The 21,739-nt window shown below is 31.3% G+C and overlaps 1 protein-coding gene across 2 annotated transcripts in view; it reads right to left on the minus strand.

The window, feature by feature from the left end:
- Positions 1-21,739, minus strand: part of LOC129960822 (protein PALS1-like) — a 190,862-nt gene that overhangs the window by 71,860 nt on the left and 97,263 nt on the right. Inside the window, exon 1 of one of the 2 annotated variants that reach the window (XM_056074604.1) lies at positions 14,376-14,685. The exons of the other annotated variant lie outside the window; for it this stretch is intronic. The gene's annotated coding sequence lies outside the window, so the exon portion shown is untranslated. Of the gene's footprint in view, positions 1-14,375; positions 14,686-21,739 lie in introns of those variants that run through there. 2 annotated transcript variants of the gene reach the window in all.

Here is a 21,739-nt window from a genome sequence, read left to right on the forward strand (position 1 = left end):
GGCTAATCCTAAAAAGGACGAGTCGGGACACTTGTTGATGTTGTAGGTTTCGGGGTTTGCCAGTGTTAACGGTAGCTCATACTTCACAGTGAACCAAGATCAAAAGAAGAAAATTGAATGCTCCTCCGAGTTGTGCGTTTTCAAATATTAAATCTTGTTTACATTTTAATTTTAGCGGAACAGATATGGAAAAAAGAAAATCAATTTTAGGTCACTGCTAAAGGGGGAAAAGTGGGTGAAAATATTTCTTTAAATTATTCTCTACTTTTTAGTCTTATTTATAATTCAATATTACAAGTATCCATTTTTTTTTCTCCATTTCTATTTTTTCTCCATATATACTACTTGATGCCGACTCTCGCATACAATTAAAATTTTAAAGAATGTTAAATTAGGTCATCTTTAGAAAATTATATGAAAATAAATTCCTTAGTATGTATCTTTTTTTCTTGATCTGATAATATTGACGCCCATTTTTAGCTGAGAAAGTCACGCATTTCAATTATTCATTCGTTCCTTACACGCTTGTTAAAAGATCATATTAAAATTGTTAAACAAAGTTTCATTCGTATTGTTAGTTTTTAAAAAATTTTCTCCATCTTTTATTGTGCCTCGTATGATTCTTCGTTTCTCAATCATCAAATGCAATCTGAACTTTGCCCTTTTAAAAGACCAGAGGAATAATGGTGGAGACAGGAAAAAACATAAAAGGCGATAAACCAAAGACAAAATGTTTTATATGTCCGATTTTTTCCCTTCCATTATTTCATCCATTCATCTGCCGGGTATTTAACCCTTGATTACCCTCAGGTTATTAAAAAAAATCTAATGACATATTTCTGCCAGAGATAACACATATGATAGCTGTCAAAAAAAAGTATTGTTTCCAGTCGTAGAGCGATGAAATATCATATGCATAGCATGGATTTAATAAAAGTGGAAGCTTATACGCACTTCCCTGACATTCTTTAGATACGATCCAATACCGCACATTGAGCCTCTTTCAGTATATTTCTGCGTCCTCATCTGGCGACATACCCTCCCCTCACATTCCCTCAACGTCATGACGAAATCAACTCTATTTATGGACATTAATACAGAGAAGACCGAGATTGCAAGCCTCAAATAATCAAGTACCATATGGCACGACGTACAAGAGGCTTGCGTTATTTAAGGAAGGACATTGAGTATGCCATTTTACAAAAACGCTTACATCTCACATCCGACCACCGGCGGGAGGTTTCTTTTCCGCGATTTTCAAACTTCATTCCATAAGTGTTTGCCCTATGATCCCTCCGTCACATTTCACCCCTTCAGCACAATGTGTTTTTGAATTATCATAATGAAATGTAACCGGGAAGGCAAAAAAGCAGACTTCTCGCCGATGATTTGTCAATATTACTTTTGGAGTTATCATTATTAAATAAATTGGGATTTTTAGCAACAAAAGGCTGTCATCGCATTATCACAGTTAATTGATATAAAAAAAAAACTTCAAAGAATGAAAAAAAATTTAGATGAAGCTTATGGAAAAAAAAAAAAAAAAAACTGATCTAGACGATTTTTTGGATCAAACAGCCAAGATGTTTTTTGGTAAATGAAAGTGAACTTGCTCCAGAAGGTTTGTTCAATGGGTTCAATACTTCAAATAATGCATCCGAATATCTTCAGTGTCCTTTTCTTGATTACAGGAGAGACAGCCAAGGTTGTTAACAAATCCGAATGTATTCAGTAACAGTGAAGTGATGATGGACAGAATATCTCCCAGAGCTTCTTCCCACTCACTATTTTGATAAATCTGGTGTATATTTTGACACATTTTTAATTAAAATATAATAAAAATGTTAAAGTGTGTTTTTTTTTAAATTTCAACAACTTTTTTAAAATTCGTATGATTTTATTTACTAGGGTGGTCACTCCTCCCTGCTTATTCCGCTTACCAGCAGCCGAAAGTCACACCGGGATAACACTGGCTGGCTTCGCTCCATCGCCGTCTTGTTATAAATACGTTCATCATTCAAAATAAATTTATTTCAAATTGCGTGAACCACTATCATTAATGGCACATCAATCACTAAAATTTAATTAAAACTTCTGATAGCAAAAGGCAAAAATTTATAATTCTAAGGTATTTTAGGTCATTATATAAGGCAATCAAAATGAAGTTTACTTATTATTTACCTTCATAAGAAGTATTTGATCAAAAACGGATCGATATAATGATAATAACATTGAAAGAACGGCGATTATTATTTATTGAAGATTCATTTAGTCACGCCAATCCACTTTGATGAGACTTATCTTAAAAAAAAAGATATAATATTGTTTTAACGATTCCATATCATTAATCTATTTATATTATTTTAAATTATACTTGAGGTATAATGATATAGCATTTTGAGTGGTTAGCTGTGCTTCAAAGTGGTTTGGCAAATGGGTTATGCTCCTACAGTTCCCTAGCTTCGAATTGCACATTAAAAACGCTTTACACTTTCGTTTATTCTGACTCGAGATTCTAAAAAAATTTTCAATACATTCATTTTCTCTAACTTCCGGTTATTGACAATTTTGATTTAAAATTAAATTACTTGAATCAAATTCATTTTCTCATACTATCCAACTTCGAAAAAAATAACGTTATTTTATTTTCCACGCAGGCAAGCAGGCAAACAATCCGAACATGAGAGTTACTACCAAATAAAAATTAATAAATTCGACTTCATTTTTAGTCTTTTACATAACGTTTATAAACACATTTTTGAGCAGTTTCGTGGCCGAAGAAAGAGAAGGCATTTTTGAAATTTAAACTTCGTTTTATTCCATCCCTGCAGGCATAAGTTACGGACAAGCAAAAAGTGACGAGGTACGTCAATTTACAGCACGGCACAAGAGCGAAAAGAGCAGAAAAAGAATGAAATGGTTTTCACCTGTCATTAGATACTATGCGATTCTGACAAGGATTTCTTTACACGTGTAGATTTAGGTAAGGGTAATTATACGTATATTTTTTTTAAAAATTAATAGTTTTATTTATTTATTTATTTCTTCACTCGGAGCGTGTGAAAGTGCAAATTTAAGCATTTTTAAAGCTCGTGTAGCATTATATAAAAAAGGTGGGATTGGATCGGGAAATAAAAGAACATTTTAGAATGAAGCTAATATGAGCTGAATTAAGATAAAACTTGGGATATTAATTAGGGTTTAAAATAGATTTAAAAATATCATTACATATCATATTATATATTATACTAACCGCCTTTGCCGACCCACTTGTTCGTCCAGATTGACTTTTTGGGTAGTCAATATTAATGTGAAATGCATGTTTTTAAAAAACCAGTGGGAGTGATCTGAATAAAGGTGCTATCCCAGTGAACGCCTTGCGTGGCATTAATGTAGAACAGTTATGAAATATTAACCTTGGCATGAATTTATCACTTTTATTGAATCGATCGTATCATCCTTGGCGAGTTCTTTGGCGATTCATTTCTGGCAAGCGGTTAATTAGTATCCGAAGATCGAATTTGTATTTCAGACACGTTTTTCCCGACCGATTGAAACAAAAATTCAACACAGAACTAAACTTGTAGTCACAAAATTCTATACTAAATTTGATATAAAGTCGCTGTGTTTAACGCTTTTATAAGTTTCTGAAGGTACAGATTGAAGGAGAATCAACCCCTTGAGGGTTTTCGCTCAAAATTTGAAAGATGTCTACACTATACGTAGATGTTAAATCTCTGTACGAAATTTTATTTTATCTAGCTCTCTTCACTTTACAGTTATCGTTTCTTATTCATATTCGGACAACCAGACAGATTTGGCGCAACATTTGATAGAAATCTACAAATTTTGTACTAAGACCAAATTTCCTGCGTAGAACCCGGGGCAAATTTTAATTATCTTTGTCCCAGATAGACATTTTCTAAAAATGTATTTTTCGAACTCGTGGAGGCCAGAAAAATGGCGATTTAACAAAATTTCGAGTTCGAATTTTTTCACGATTACTATATTTTCTCTATATTATGTATACGAGAAACTAAAAAAAAAAAAACTTTATTTGATTAAACCGAAAAACATGAATTTGCTTGAATGAGGGGGGGAAAAACTAATGTGGGCAAATTGAAATAGTGTGTGTGTGTGTGTGTGTGTGTGTGTGTGTGTGTGTGTGTGTGTGTGTGTGTGTGTGTGTGTGTGTGCGTGCGCGCGCCAAGAAATAAAAGCGGAAGTGAAAACTATTTCAAAATTTATGTCCATAAAAAGCAGGTTTTTAAAATTTTAACTTTGATTAAAGCCCGCAACTGAATATTTTAATAAATAAGTTGCAGTTTCATAACATTAAAAATTGTTACAAATTATATATTTCACTTTAAAATTATTAAAAAAATCATTTAATAAAAATGAAATTGGCATCATTACAAATACCAACACACCAAATGCTAATGAAAAATGTTTATTATAGCAATTTATAAATTTGGCTCAAGGTGATCACCCACTTGATATTCCAAAACTTAATTGCATGCGGTACACGAGCTTTTCGACAGTGGCTCGCAGCATATCGGCAATTATTGGTCTGACATGTAACATTATTTGATCTTTTAAATCGAATTTTTGCAGAATGACATAAATTCCCACAACCCTTCCTTTTATCTTCGACGTCATGTCACAAAGTACCTGAATAAACAAATTACTTAGTAAAGTTTTCGATCGCAGCGCCAATATTTCCCTTATCGGCCTTTTTTAGTACAAATATCTTTTCTTGGTAAATTGAAAACGCATACTTTAATGTGTATGGTGGCAAAATTTTGTTTATTTTGTCCGGACGCTACAGGGCTCCTGTTATTTCTTGATCACCCTGTATATTATGTGACTCCGCTAGTGACATTCATGCTTATACCCTGTATTATTTAACCATATGTTAATGCATATTAAATTATAGCTGCAAGTATTAGAAAAGACCTGGTACCTAATAACTTGATTGAAATAACGCAACTAATAAAAAATACAAGACCCGATACTTGATAGTCTCGATATTATTCTTATACTTTACAATACAGAGAAATTTGCAATTTTAGATTCTTGTACTTGTACTTTTTACACATTTATTCGAACAACTGGGTTATTTTGACCCTCTCCCCCCTTTATCTTCCTGTATCCTGCCAACGCAATGTGGCCCTAAGCAATTGCCTATTCTGCCTAGTTGGAAATTCGCCACTGATTTGCTGCTACTTCCTTTTTTCAGAAACAGTGTGCATTTTACGGAAATCGCATAAGCATGAATTGTTTCTAATTAAAAGACTTCTAGATTGAAAATTATTAGCAAAAACAATCGAATTTCTCTGAATAGAGTGAAAACTGATTTTCAAATACGTTTCCATGCACCTTTCGACAATTCTCAATATATCTTAATCTTGAATTGCTATGGAGATTTTAGCGCATATTTGTGAATAACAAAAAAAAAAATGCCACCCTATCGATGAGTTTGACAGGCAATCAATGCATAGAAACAGTATTAAAAATAAATTACACTAAAAACTCTCTTCAAAAACATTTTATACCGCTGCTCTAGTAATATGAAGAATAATTAGGAAGAGTATTTACTATTCGACACTACATTCCAACGCACGGCTCATAAAAAAAAACTTAATAAAAAATAATAACTTAATAAAACTAACTAAAAAAACTTTAAAAAAAAATTCTCTTAAACTACCTAGCGCTGCAAGTTGTCCCGCCGATAATCTCTGAATATTTCATGATACGGAAGCCTTGCGAGAAGCTCAGCAATCTTCTTAATAGTCAATAACATATCGGATGGCCAATGACATTACCTCATTTTTCTATTCATCAACATTTTTTAAAGTTGTGAGGTCTCTTGAATGAGTCATGGCAATTTCATGGGACTAAATTTAAATTTGGTGATGTCGCGACAAAACAGCAACTTTTAAAAAAACCTCAAAATTGTCAGGCTTATCTTAGTAAAAATTATGATTATCTCTAAACATTCAGAGCACTAAAATAAGCCTAAATGCAAGCTCCTATAAATCTAGAATTTGAAAAATTAGAAAATCGGGAAATTTTAAAATTCCTAAAACGCACTCGCATAAACTGTTAATTTGTGGCGCAAATAGTAATAGTATAGTATTTAATAGTTTGCCAGCCAAATTTGACTATTCTGCGTCCAGCGCTCGTATTGTTTGAAATCGGAAAATCGAATCCATAAGATAAGTTACAAATTGAAACTGGTTATTAAGAAATATAAAAACGCTTTAAAATGTTAATTTTTCTCAACAAAGAATACTATTTCAGTGTTGCCAAGGTTTTTGATAGTAATTTGTTTCGTTGAAAAGACAAAAACGAATATACATAAGCTCAAAATGATGCTCGTCTCCTCATTTCATGTTTGAAATCGAATGTAAATAGACTGGGATCTTTTTAGTATAAGGTGTACAGTTGTTCACCAGATTTTGGTACGTATTTCCTGAAAATATTTACCCAAAAAATAGGATGATCCGAAAGATATATTAAAAAATTGACAAATGACAAAATTATTCATTAACTACCTATGACAAACAGTAACTCCGTCTAAAATATTTTAATTCCTGCATTTCATTTCATTTAAAGCTCTTATGTCACTTCATGATTCCCTGAGCAAACAATTTTTAAACGCCAAATTGTGAAATACATTACAGCCGTGATATTTTAACAATCTTGCACCTATTCTTTTTACTGTGCACATGAATCTTCATAGCAGAGTCGAGTTCCTATACCATCATTTTGCATTAAGCGTCGAAGGGGTCATCTATTTCAAACTGCACTTTATATTTACAGTAATTATTTTCACTTTGATTCCCCATTTTAATTGGGCAAATAATAATCTTTCTTCTTCGGCTTTCAACAATAGAAGGAAAGCACGAGATTAATTATTTAACAAAATAAAGGAAATGGTCTAAGTTGCATAGTAACAATGAAATCTATTGTTAAAAACTATATAAACATTCAAATTTCCGAAAATTCTGAAAAAAAAAAATGTCTCGGTAACTCATTTGGTATCGAGCCAACAGACTGCTCCTCAATAAATAGAAATGTCGAGAAACGATTAAATCATGTGAATGAACAGTCTTTCGGCATCACATGGATATTTTTATTATTAATATTAGAATAAACTCATCAGTGTTGCCATGTTCGAACAAGTTCTTTTAAACTACCGCGTGATCAAGTCATAGTTCTATTCACACTCCCTCAATTATTTGTGCGGTAACCTCTCATTGTATTCTTTTGTTGAGATTTGGAAGAGCATATTATCTTCAGGTATTTGCCATTTCTGATTTTCTCTGAATGAACGCCCACTTTGTAAGAAAAAATAGAAGGAATATATTATAATCCAAACATTATGTTAAAATTAAAATGCAATACAAAATAAAGACAGGAAAGACAGTTTAAAATAGTGAAAGTGTGAATAATAACCAATTAACAACTTGTGGGAGCGATCCCCTCAAAACTTTCTCGAATACTCCCCAATAAAGGTTTTATCCAAGAGATCGTGCCTTGCATGTCATTGGCGAACAACGGTTACGAAATATTAACCTCCGAGTGAATGTAGCATTTCTATTGAATCTATCGTGTGAGTATTTTGGCTACTAATCCACTGCATGCGATTAATAGTATCCGAAAATCGAAAGTATTTTAGATTCCTTTTTCCCAATTGGTTCAAACAAAAGTTTGACACAGAGGTACACCTGACGTCACAAAACCACATACCCTATTTGATATATTTAAATCAAAGAGTTTACATTTTTCTGAAAGAACAGACTGAGAGACAGTCAACCTCTTGTTGGATTTGGCTCAAAATTAGAAAGGTGCCTACACTACAGATATTAAATCTGCGTACCGAATTTTATCTATATAGCTTCGTGGTCGAAAAGCCTGATCAGGAACTTCTTCATAGATCATGACATACTTCTTCTAAGCAGATTTTGCTCAAAATTTTAAGAAATACCTCAAAATGTTGTAAAGACTAAATCATTCATCTGTCTATTTGCGTTTTTGATTTCTTTGTCACCAACAAATTCCAAAGATGTGTTTTCCGGATTCGGCGGTGTCTAACAAGTGGAGATTCGCCAAAATCTCGATTTCTAATTTTCTGATGATTACCACTTTACTTAAACTTCTAATGTAAAACATTTAAATAAATATATAAATAAAAAATTTTAATTTTAAAAAAGTACGATAGCGAGGATGAGAGATGCCCTGAATGGGACCCGGTGATTTTTTTTTATCACAGCTGCATCATATTTGGTTAATAATGTTAGTTAAGTCATCATATTTGGTTAAGTTGAATAAAGGCAATAATGTCTTGGTTTCACGGAACCCCTCTAAATGCGTAAGGAACATCTAAATCTTCTTTGTCTCTCACCCCCCTCCCATCCAATCACAACTTCAGAGTCCAAGGGAAATGAAATTCGAGGAAAATTTTCATCGGTCAATGTTTACAGACATGCGCAAGATGATATATGCATGCATGCAAAGCTGACTAAAAACTGCGAAATCGAAGGTTAATTAACGTAATAAAATTACAAACTATTGTATGGAATCCTACTTTATTTTAATCATGCTGTTGGCAACAAATGCGAAACTACAAAAATCGCCGTTAGTACAAGAAAAATGTTATAGTTACAGTTCAATTCGATAAAAGGTTGGTTTTCAAACTCAAATAAGAACATTCAAAAGGGGACAAGTACTGCAAATAAAATTTGTACCGCATATGCAATCTTTTGTCATTATTCGTGAAAAAAACTTTATACAAAAATATTAATCTTTCGCACTTCTATGATGCCAAGATATCGCAACTGACCCATTTAACACCCCATGCTACCAAATTAATTAAGACCCTTCGGTGCTGCAGACGAACTCGCGGTGGCACGGTTTGAACGACTTCCGCATTTCGAATCTCCCTAATCCTCGATGAGAATGATATTAAAACAAAAATTAGAAAACAATTTCCGCGTGACATTAGTTTTCAAAAGTTGCATTCGTCAATAGCGTTAAGTTCCAACTCACGTACCAAATCAAGTGTAGCGCAGAATATTCTTTCTAGCTCCTAGAACTGATTTCGCATTGACTCCTTTTGAAACGTTGTGCCAAAAACTATTTAAATGAAAACGATAAATGACGATGGTTACGGCGTTTTTATATTTTAGTATAAAAACGAGCAGAATGGAGAAATTTTAAAATCTGAATATGGAAATTCTTGATGTAGTTTTGAAATATCGCCTAGATTCATAAAGATAGCCAATAACTTTATGGGGAAAATTGGCGAAGCAAACAGCGGAGCAAAAACTTGAAGCTCAGAATAATAAATAATTTTCTTTTGAAAAATGAAATATGTTATAACAAATTACAAGTTATAAGAGAACATGGTTGAAGTGTAGTTTAGCGTGCCCCCGAGTTTGTCGCCAATACAGAAATCCAACGAAACGATCTTATAGCAACCCTAATGCTGTTTTATTTACTACAGTGATTGAGTTTGTACTTAAACTACAAATATTTTATGAAAAATGTTAAATAAATAAAAAATATCAATTAAAGATTTTAATTCAGTTTTGTATTATAATTAAAATTTTTATAGCTAATAAGACACAGCAGTGTTATTTTTAATGTGAATGGGAACAGAAAATTTTATTCTTTTGCTATTCTTAACTATCGGTATGCGTTTTAGAAAAATCGTCTAAATTAATTTAACAAATCGTTTGCAATGGAATTCCTTGCACTTTTCATAATTATTTTTCTTATCTACCATCTAGTTTCTATTATCCAGTTTCTTGATAATTCGTTATGTCACTATTTGTTCAAGAACGGATGTGTGGTGAATGGGATGGCAGGAAATATTTTAATACAACAGAATGGATAAAGATTGAGTGGAATATATATATATATATATATATTATATATATATATATATATATATATATATATATATATATATATATTACGAGTTAATGAAGTTGGGGGAAAAGATGCTTGTTTGTATGTGGAATGGTCCGATTCCTTTTTTTCTTTTCTTTTGATTATGTACTGTTCCTGTTATCCACACAGTCTTATGTTTAATGAGCTAGCGAAGCTATTAGGATCCCGCTCCCGCTGCTAGCGGATGCGGAATGTTTTTGTTTTTTTGTTTGTTTTTTTTTAAGTTAAAAAAATTTTACCCGGTGCCTTCTTCAGATACTGAAGGCATCGCATGCTCTAAATTTTAGTCTCTACACAACAGACCGGTTGAAAAACTTCTTTATTTCAAAATTGTCAAGATAAGCAGCGATAATGACCTCAAAGGTCAAAAAAAAAATCTCAGATAAAACACTTATCAGTAAACTCCATAATTGTAATGCAGAAAGTAGTTACCTAACTGTTCATGTTATCCACACGGAAGTGTTTATTTTGCTCACCATCTTTTTGGCGACTTTTCATCCTTGGCACAGCAAGGGGCACACTAAACTACATTTTTACTAGAGAACATTTTTAATTTAGAAATATTTTTTGATTATAATTATTAGTTATTGAATGCTTAAATTATAATCGACCCCACAAAATCACTAATAAACTGAACAATCCAAAATACTTTGTAAAAAAGTAGATTGATCTTCCAGCTATAATTTTTCTGCCCAAGTATTTTCAATGCGATTTGAAATAAAAATAGATACTGGTAATTTAGAATTTGGAATACCTTCGGATATTTTAAGGTCCCGATTTAAAGCCAATTTCTATAATTCATAATCTTCGATAACCGATGATCTTTCTATTCATATGTTGTGATTTAAAAATTGCACAATGGTCACAATATATTTGCTAAAGATCTAAATAAATAAAAATTACAAAGATCTAAACAAAAAAAATCCTAAAATATTTTTTAAAACTCTAATATAAACACAAAGGTATATAAAAAAATCCAGCTTTTCATGAAAACTATTTGTTTAATAATAAAAGATATTTGTTTAGCTATATGAACATAACGTTTAAAGGCAATACTAGAACAATTTTGAGGCAGACCTAATTCTGAATCAAGGTGTCAGGCAACACCTAAGCTGCCAACTGTTCTCCAAATTCCTACACCATACCAGTAGGAGAGCATTTGACCCAACAAATACACCAGACCTACTTATATGGCAATTCTTTAGTGGAATTGGGTCTTGAACTCAGAACCCTAGAGTGCTTAAGATGAGAACTTACAACCACGTTAACATGGCTCTGAGATATTAAAGTACGAAATCATAAAAGATTTTAACACATTTAAACAGTTTTAATAATTTCACAGTTGAATTTTATATTCAATTTTACAATTTAAATTCATAATGAAATCAAACACTTTAATGTACTGCAATTGAATGAGTCTTTAAATTATACTGAAACGACATTCAATAGTGGTACTCCTTCATATTTAATAAAAGCAGTAACCAAGAAAAAAGCCTTTTCATTATCTTATTAAACTTTAACTTTATTGTTCATATATCTAGAAAGTGATAACTATAACAACAAAATATATTCATTCCAAAAGAAACAAAATAAAAAAAATAATTTGATGTTATTAAATATTTTTCAGTGGAGTATATACAGTAAGAAGACTATCAGTCTTGGAAACAGTGTATGAGCCTATAAAAAAAAGGCAGCAGCATTCAAATATTACCTTAAAACTGAATTTATTTTAAGATGCACAAAGGCTATTTTGAATCAAAATTGTTAAATTCTACGGACAACACATTGCTATACAAAATTCTGCAATATACCAGCAGAAAGATATATGATCCTTGACAACACCCAATCAATATACACAATGAGTCTTCAATAAAATTGGGTTTTATGCCTCAAATCTACCATACTCTGATCTAAATACTAAGACTACCATAGTCCCCATTTAAAATGCAAATTTTCAAATAAATAGAAAGCACCTGTCTCCTTAATCATTGACAAATAAGATCTGCATTCCTTCCGAATGCTAATGCCTTCCTCTTCTTTTCGCTTCACTTATGAGTAGTAAACTGTCTATCAAACATGGTGAAATATAATAAGAAAAGCAAATAAAACACTTAGATGATAAACTAATTGCTCCAGCCAATAAGCAGAGGATGGAAAACTGCTAGTACAGCTTTTTTACAATAATGATTAAGCTAATTTTAATTCTCAAAACATCAATTCTGTAACAAGTAATAAAGTTTTTTTTTTAATTCATATAAAATTTAATTTTCTAATATAATATTGTTACTAATAGTTTTACCATATTTTCTGAACTCTTGAACCAATACTTAAAGTAGATCACTTTACCAATTGACAGTAATAATAGCTTACACATAATACAGCATTCAAAATGATTAGAATAATAAGCTGCCATTATTATCAATGTAAATGAAATATATTACATACAATTTTAGTGAAAAAGAATCTAAAGAAATATTTTTTTTAAATCTTCAATTTGAATCATTTATTAAAAGCAAATATTAATAAGTTTAAAAAATAGGAAGGATAGGATTTCTCCAAAACTAACACGTTTTCTCAGCCAAGGTTAAGAATTAAAAATCCGGATTGCATTATGCAATTGGTATATCGGGCCATTTTACTATTCAAAAGATATTGAGATTAAGTACATTTGTTCCTTAATAATTCAAAATATTCCTGATGGAAACAAATATAAGTCAGACAAACTAGATTATTTTACATGACGTTTTTCTCTTATTATGCAATTTTATGTAACCTATAAAAAAAAATTTTATAAGAAAAAAATCTAATTATTCAAAAATTTGTTAATATCTTAATGTAAAAGAATTATTGATTTAAAAAAAATATTTATTACTTTAAAAACAAAAAAAATTATTTACTTTAAAACAATGAAGTGAAAGATGCATAAAAGTTCTTATAATTTTGTAACAGTATTAACAGAAAATTGAATGCAATTTTACACTAAAAAGTTACACTAATTTATTAATTTCTGAATCATTACCACAAAGTGAATCTAAATATATAATATCAGCAAAGTCAAACTGAATCAGATACAAAATGTAGAATTTATTACCATCACAAACAATGAAATAAATTTAAAGAATGGCCCAAAACAATTCTCTTAGTTTGCAAAACTGTTGCATCTTAAAAGATGCACCTTGAACATAGATTGTTATTCAATTAGATGAAAACAATTCATGTCAAAATTTTCTACATAATTATATAACCTTTCAATTCAAATGCAATACAAAATTTTTAAACATGATAAAATTCCTAAATTTTATTTGCATAAAATATAATTTTAAAAGATCTTAATATTTGTATATAATATGATAAAATATGGATTAATTTCTAATATAATTTGTTAGATGAAAAAAAAAAAAAACATTAACAAATCTTATCTTAAAAGTAGTAAAAGTTCAACTAGCAAACTGGCTTACTTACTTTGGAAGTCCATTATACTTACAGAATCATACTTCAAATATTATCTGTTTTTAAATTTCAAATAAAATTGCATGATAGCGATGCACATTATTTATCATTATGAAAGTCAAAGTACAAAGCATCTCTCAAGGATTTTGAATTTTTTAATGCCAAGAAAATTTGTAATAATGTATAAAGATCTACAATAGAATTTCATATTTAAGCTATAATAATTCATTCTTTGGAGAAAAAACAAGATAGCTATTCACACAAAAACAGCATTTAATTTCGCAATAATAAAAAAGGTTAAATAGAAATATTAAAAAATAAAACACATATAGAATTAGTCATATATTTTAATCCGTTAATAATCACATTTCTTTAAATTGTGTGCATTATTATGGTGTCTTTGGTATTCAAATGAAAGAAAGAAATTAGAATCTTAATTAAAATACAATTAGTACGTGCACTACAACATTTTGAAACAATTATCGAAGAATTTATAAAACATCTGGCACGGTGTATAAAAGAGTAACTATGACAACAAATAAGCCAAAAATCTAAGATGAAATTTCTATCACTATAAAATACCAAAGGTCAAAGAGCTATCTGATAATTTTAAAGTTAACGGGTTTGATAATAAACATCATCAAAATGCAAAGCTTATCCTACAACTGTGATTACATGCGCAACGTTACTAAAGGTAAAACGTGGTCACCTACCTACATAATTTAAGCTTCAATGTAAACAATATCAATAATGTTCGATTTTCAGACATCAAATAAGAAAATTGTTCTTATTAATAAAATATAATCTAAATATTTTTATACTGTTTCCTGAATCTGAGGATGTACCTTCAATGACAAATTTTGTTTGTTGACAGTTGCAGGAAAAAACTAATTTTAAACCCGTTTAGCATCATCTATAAACAACACTAAATAATTTTTAAAAGATATAAAGATTTGAAAACTTACCGGGAAATTGTATAACAGTTTAAAAATAAAGAGTTTGGAGGACACGACGGTAACGCCCCGCACTAATCACGTAGTGAAGATAATTCCAAGCAAAACACTGACAATTTCCAGAAAAAAATAATCCAACATGTTTAGGTAGTACACGTGATAATATTAGCTATATAACTTTTTTTTTTTTTCCTTCTGATGTAGTTAACATTTTTTAATACTGACGCATCCAAAAGATGACAATTTTAAACTTTCATCTTGTAATTCAAAATCTAACTGACTTATTTAGCACATAACGTAAAGCAAGTTGCAAATGATTAGAAGGTAAAAAATATGAGTTAGACACGCCGTAAAATAGGGTTACATTAAAGCAAAAAGTTATGTCGCCAAACGCACCTTGCATTCTCACAACAGGTCGCCAATATCCGGAAACTGACGTATTTTTGCACCTGCTTTGTTCATACCATTAGAAAACCAGATTGAAATGTTTTAGAGTATTTATCAACGGCAAACATAAAATCCATATGATATAAAAAAAAATTTAATTTCAAAAAAACAAGATGTTTAACAAGAAAGATTACAAGTATTTTCTGTAATTAATGAAAAACATTAAAATGGTGAATTCATTTTAAATATCAAGAAATAAAAAAGAAAGTCGTGTTTCAGTTCTCTATAGTTTATAAAAAAGGTTAGTTTATAAAAAAAAAATCTTTATTCTTTCATTGGGGGGGGGGGACACATAATTTTGATTTATAAATTGAATTCACATTATACAAATAATAACTCGGAGAAAAGTTACTATTCAATATTTTGTATCCATAAAGTTTCCCTTTAAAAAGTTTCTGTTGAATGTGTTTAAAAGGAAAAGAAATAAATAATTTATAACTGATGAGCATTTCCATCCCAACTTCGCCCGCAATAAGCAATTCCGGTAAAGAAGAATGAGATACATTTTTAGATTCCTTATAAAAATATTGCAATGACTTTCACAACGCAACTTGACATTTTTCTTCCTTTATGCATCTCCTTTTAATGTTGTCATTTTATATCGCCAGTATATTCGATTCATCTGAATTTATATGCTGAATGAAATCATTTGTATTATATTTCAGTTTTGCATCGTTTACCCTATCTTTCAGTGGATAAAAATCCTTAACACTTGCTCATCATTTTAAAAAGATATCTAAGATGACCTAATAAAAATCGACACGTGGAAAAAAAAAACTGTCCGAATCTTATGGTAAAATCACTGAAAGGAAAAATTTCGGTCACTTTGCTTTTGTATCTTTGCTTTGTAAATAAAGAAATAAAAAACATCCATTTTTTTCGGTAGAATTATTTTTCTAATATTTTAATAATTATTTTTAAAAAAATTCAAACATAATTTATGAAGATACTTTTTTTTAATTTTTTTACATATGTAATATACAAAGAGAAAAGAATGAGAGATTTTCACGAATATCAAGGTTTTAGACTCCAATGAGTCTGAAAAACACATTTTTGGAATGTCTGTGAACACGATAACTCAAAAATACTTTATGGTAGACGGGTGAAATGTAGAAAACGTTTTTGTTGAAGTTTTCAACAAAATCCATTCAAATTCCCGTCTATTCGAGAACAATTGAACTCGGGAAAAGTAGAAAATGTAAAGACAAGATAAATAAAATTTGGTACATGAGTTAATGTTCTGTAGATTCTTATCAAACATTGAGAAAATATTGTAATCATTAAAAAAAAAATATCTGAATTCAAAATTTTGACGAATCTTCACCTTTCAGACCTCTCTGAATTCGAAAAACGCATTTTTTGGAAAATGTCCGTCTGTCTGTAACATAGATAATTCAAAAACGCTTTGCACTAGACGAATGAAATTTGGCATATGGTCATTGCATCAAATTCTTAGATTTCTATCAAAGTTTGAGAGAAATCTGTCTCCAGATTCACGCCAAGGATCAACATTTCGTTATTATTGTTCGGCTGTGCTTTGAAAAGCAATTGCGGCCTTGCCCCGAATCCAGTATTTTATGCGGATGGAAGAAGTCGACACCTTCTTTTCACGCTAGGAAATTTCGGGGAAACCACTCCCACTGGCTTAAAAATAGCTTTGCAATCGTATACATGAAAAAGGTCCTCAAAAAAAAAAAAAAAATGGGAAAATCCTTCCTTTCTCTCAATTTTTCACCTAGACATGTGTTTCCAACTACAAAGCGTCTTTAAATAATGTGGCAATTGTGTGACATCACTTTGGTATCTATGGGGAACGACAGCAAAAAAGAGTACATTCTCAAGCCGCGGTCCAACGGCCGGATGATCTTCACAGATGTGGTCATAAAACTGTCACCCTTCCTTCGTGGTTCCACCCCCGCCTGTGACAGCGACCCACGACCAGAGAAATCTTCAGACGGCACGCGTTCCCCTTTCGACCGCTCAAAACCCTCAGTTTCTTTGACTCCCTTCCCCCCCCCCATAGGCCAATCAAATTTTCCGGTTCTTTGATGTTTATCCATCTACCGACATTTTGCGGGAAGCTACAGGCGTACCACGGGCGACGGGGGAATGTGGTCCCCCAGTGGGTTGGATGTCAGATTTATGACCAAATCCGTGAGGTGGCAGGTCGTTGGACCGCCGCTTCATACATCCCGTAATGAAAAAGCATCCATTAGTAATGGGTTTCTTTTACATTCATTAATGCACACGCAAGGCTTCCTATTTCTGTCTACAAGATTTGCAGAGATAGGCTTATTTTTAAATTTAGATGGAAACATTCATTTCAGAAATGCAAATTTATGCAATGCAGAAAAACTGTCACATGTAAATATTTTTCCAGTAGTATATCATCTCATTATCGTGATTTCAAAGAAATTTGCTCACCGCGCATATTGTTGTAAATTTTATTTGGTTGACAGTTGCAACATCGATTTTAAAAAGAAGGAAAGAGAAATTGAGAAACTGAACATTAAGATGTCTCAAAAAAGGCCGTGGAAAAAAAAAAAAAAATCCTTACCCACAAGCATGTGCTCTTCTAAGAGAATGATATATTTCAATGAAAAGAAACGCTTGGATATGCTGACAATTTGTAATGTATGAAATTGTAATGCCGATCTAGTTGCAGAAGAATACAAATATCATTTTCCATATTCCAAACATCCTTCGAGAAAGTGTGTTGTTAGAATAATTTAGCGATTGCAAACGAAAAGATCCTTACTCCACCAGAGATGAAGGAGGGGGGGGGTGAGGCATATGATGCATAAATTGACATTTGGCTTATTTTTCGAACTATCCTCATGCTGATGTACAAACAATCAGCCCAGCCCAACAGCGTAAAGGACATTTCAACATAATGACAGCACCCACGGAGTCCACTGACTGATAAGCAGTTAAAAGGAGAGACCTGCGAGAGAGAATTTTACATCCCACTTTATTCCCATATCCTTAATTATAAACAAATACTTCTCTAAGAAATGCAATTTAGTGAGACGAATGCTGCTTTAATCGAGAGACAGAAATTATTTTTTAAACCTATCACTTTTGGTATTGTAAAAATCTATTCGTCGTACAAGAAGTTCATCATTAGTGATTATTTTCTATGAGTGTGTAGCGTCATATTTTTAGAAACGCATGTGGTTGGTAGGGCTGTGCCGATTTTCGATTTATCGAAAGAAAAAAATAGGTATTTTTTAAAAATCAATTTTTTTTTATGCCAGTTTTCGAAAAATATCGATATTATGATCCTGAATAATGGTTCACAATGAATCGCGATACAATAAATCGTTACTCACAATTAATTTGTGTTTTCGATTTCGTTTTGGTTATCGGTTAGTGTTTATTTTTGTTTCTCTTCATTCTTTTTCATCTTCATACTGAATTTTTGTTAATATTTCTATAAGTACTGTCATATTCTAATATATAAAAATACTTGCTTTAAACATGTCATTTTGGAATAAGCTGTTTTATGTTCCCTAATTGAATGACACCATTATGGAAAAATAATTGCAGTTATTAGAAGGTTATTGTCTGTCCTTTGTTTAATCGCTAAATATTCATCTTCAGAAATGAAAGCAAAAAATATGAATGCAAATGAAATCCACAATTTTATTATTTTTATTATATTGAAACGAATATTTTTATTACATAAATTGAAACTTCCTTTTATTTGAAGTCGTTCTGATCAGTCAGTATGTTAAGAGATGCTATTTATAACTCACAATAGCTATAGATAAATAATGCTATCACGATATATCGAAAAATATCGATATGTGTTGGACGATATATCGCGATGATGGAGCTCTGTCATTGCCCAACCCTAGTAGTTGGTACCATTTTGCACGGCAGCGTGCTGAAAGGTGATCAATACATTCAATTGGTTTCCTTTGGCGTTATGTCTGAATGGTGTTCGTTTTGAACAAGATCCATGTATTTCAACTGATGTATTTAGGACATTTTTCAATTTTAATGAAAATTACGACGAAATCCCTGAAAATTACGACGAAAGACTCACTCAAACATCGGTCGGAGGTACTGAAAAGTGATCTAAATCGATTTGCCTTCTAATATCTCAATAAGTGTTACAGACGGAAGTATGAAACCATGTGTTCTTACAGAAGAGTGTGAGAAAAACAGTTTAATCACTGACACTTTTTCGTCACGTGAGCTTGTAAAAATTAAAATTTTCTAATTTTTTTATTATTTCCCTCTGCAGAAGTTAAGGTATTTTCATACCTTTACGTATTTTATTTGATAATACTCTGAAATTGAAAGTATAAGTCTAACTGCAATTATTAAGGGTGAAAAAAACATTATTTCATTATTTTTGAGACCATTCCTGCGTGTCAGAAAAAGTGGAATATTTTTGTTGATCCGATCAAATTTTTGTAAATCCACTTAAGGTGATATATAAAATTCAGTATTTTGCCAAAATTTCAGACAGCATTATTTTTTTAAAAAAGGACTTTTCCAAAAACGTCTAAAACTACTTCTCCATTTCTCCGGAAATAAAGCTATTCTAAAAGTATTCCACATTTTTGGATGGTTTTCCTGTGTTAAATATGGGAGAAAAAATCACACTTATGTCAATTGCGCCTGGAAAAACATTAAAATGTAGTGCTAGCAGTATACGGCTAGAAATATAGAAAATACAGTTCCATCCCTTTTTTTCTGAATAACAATTACAGAGATATAATTTGAAATTGAAATTATCTAGAATGCGATACTTTGCTTCTTTCGAAAATTCATATATAAAAAAGTATTTGTAATCGTTTTTTGACACTCCATCTCAGAATTTGTTCGATATTTTTAGTTGATATTCCCTCGAGAGCGCGTGCCATACGTACTTCAGACTAACCGGAAACATGTGGCTCGATAGGATCGTTCGGCGGATTTGAAGCATCTCTCAGTCCGAATAATGATTTATCATGCAACTGATAGAAAACAATTTGGATGCCGAATTTCCATCTCGTGTTTTCGAGTCATTATGCTCACCGATACGCATTTTTCGGACGCTGGGTCATTTAGAACGCACTGAAAATTTCCGATGATAGAGTTCTTGACGATTATAGTATTTTATTTTCAAATGCAAGAAAGTAAATATTCTCAAGAAGTTCCTCTTAGAAAAATACAGGATTTTTAGGAATCCTTCTTAGAAATTTGAAATGGTGTTTGGATCAAGAAACTGTTGTAGAAAGTTCTTTTTGTGTCCCACTTTTATTTGTTCGAAATTCGAGATATACAGCAAGGATTGAGAATGCTTTGGGTTTAACTATTATTTGACCATTATTCAAAAGAGAATTCTTATGAATATTGTACTGTAAGAATATCCATTTCTTCTTAGAAATATCAGTCTTTTCCAGTAAAAAATATGATATTCGATTGAAAATGACAGCTTGGCAGGTCTATCAGAATATACAGTTGAAGTGACATGTCACTCAGTGCTCATTGCGTGCACTTCAACGACATTTATTGAGGCTCCGAGGAATTATTTCAGTTCAACCGAAAACCTCCCTGTTTGTGTGAAACAATTTCTTTCACTTCTCCGACCCCCAAGAAATCTTTTAATCATGCTTTTATGCAGGCTATTTAATTTTAGAATCCATTGAAGAAGGATGTAAAGTCACAAAACCTCACAAGTAAGGGTAGCCGATGACCGTTCATCATCGCACTCTATCGTCCAAAATAAATCGATAATTATTATTATTTGAAGAATTATTATTATTTGCTGCAATAATAAATTATAAATAGCCTCTCTTAAAATTCTGACTTATCATAACTTCTCAAGGAATTTTCTATCACCTTGCTCATTTTTATTTATAGATAAAAAAAAAATATTCGTGTTTTTCCTTCAAATAAAGTGTTTAAAATATAATGATATCAAAATCATTTCAAAAGAGAGTGTTGTAGTCGCATTTAATTTTGGGTGAGTTTGTATTCCTCAATATATCACAGCATTTTATTTATTCGATAATCGAGTCATACTTTCTTCTTTAATGCTAATTAACAAACAATCCACCCATTTCGTCCTTTACTTTGCAGAGACGCCTTGCACACACAGGCGAATCTCGAGTTCCAAAATCGAGTCTTAACATCCTGAAAAATTAAATTGTTAGATGAATAAAATAAATTTGAACTTAAAAATTATTAATGACGGATTTCGTTGAAAGGTACAACTAGAATTTTAATTCGATTCGTATAGATTAAATGACTGCAAAAAGCTGGAACATGACCTAAACTTTCGGAAACTGAAAACAGTGATTCCGAAATGCGTATGAGTATTAAGTATTATGGAGTGTAAACGCATTTATGGAAGAAATCCAAACAAAATGCTCATTTTCTGAATGTTGATAGCCATTCCCTGTCAGCAATTAGGTGCATTGTGAAAATCGAATTGTAAAATTTAGAATTAGGATATTACATATTCAACAATTATAGACTGAAAAACTAACATTAAAAATAATCGTTATTATAAAAATAAAATAAAATATTTCATATAATTTAAGTGGTGGAAAATTTTTTAAGCAATTCAAAATACTGAATATTTGATAAGAAAGAACTCATATGAAGGGGAGTAAAAGAGGAAAAACGTATTTTTCAATCCTATCATCTGAAAAAGCATGTGTTATTTCATCACTACATATTCCCATTAACATTTTCCATTTTATCAATATAGAAATGGCTTCATTGCCACGTTACTGAGATGAGATGGAAAATAATGCCAGGATTGTTACTCTATGCTTTTGAAAATTCGACCAGCACAGAAGGCGCAATCCTATTCGACAAGCATTGAACTATAAATCGTTATCAAATGATGTGCGATTGTGTGATCACTAAAAAGGATTTTTATCATAAACGTAAAGTAAAATGAATTAATAAACAACATATTATGA

Source organism: Argiope bruennichi, chromosome 1, assembly GCF_947563725.1.
Source record: "Argiope bruennichi chromosome 1, qqArgBrue1.1, whole genome shotgun sequence".
NCBI lineage: Eukaryota > Metazoa > Arthropoda > Arachnida > Araneae > Araneidae > Argiope > Argiope bruennichi.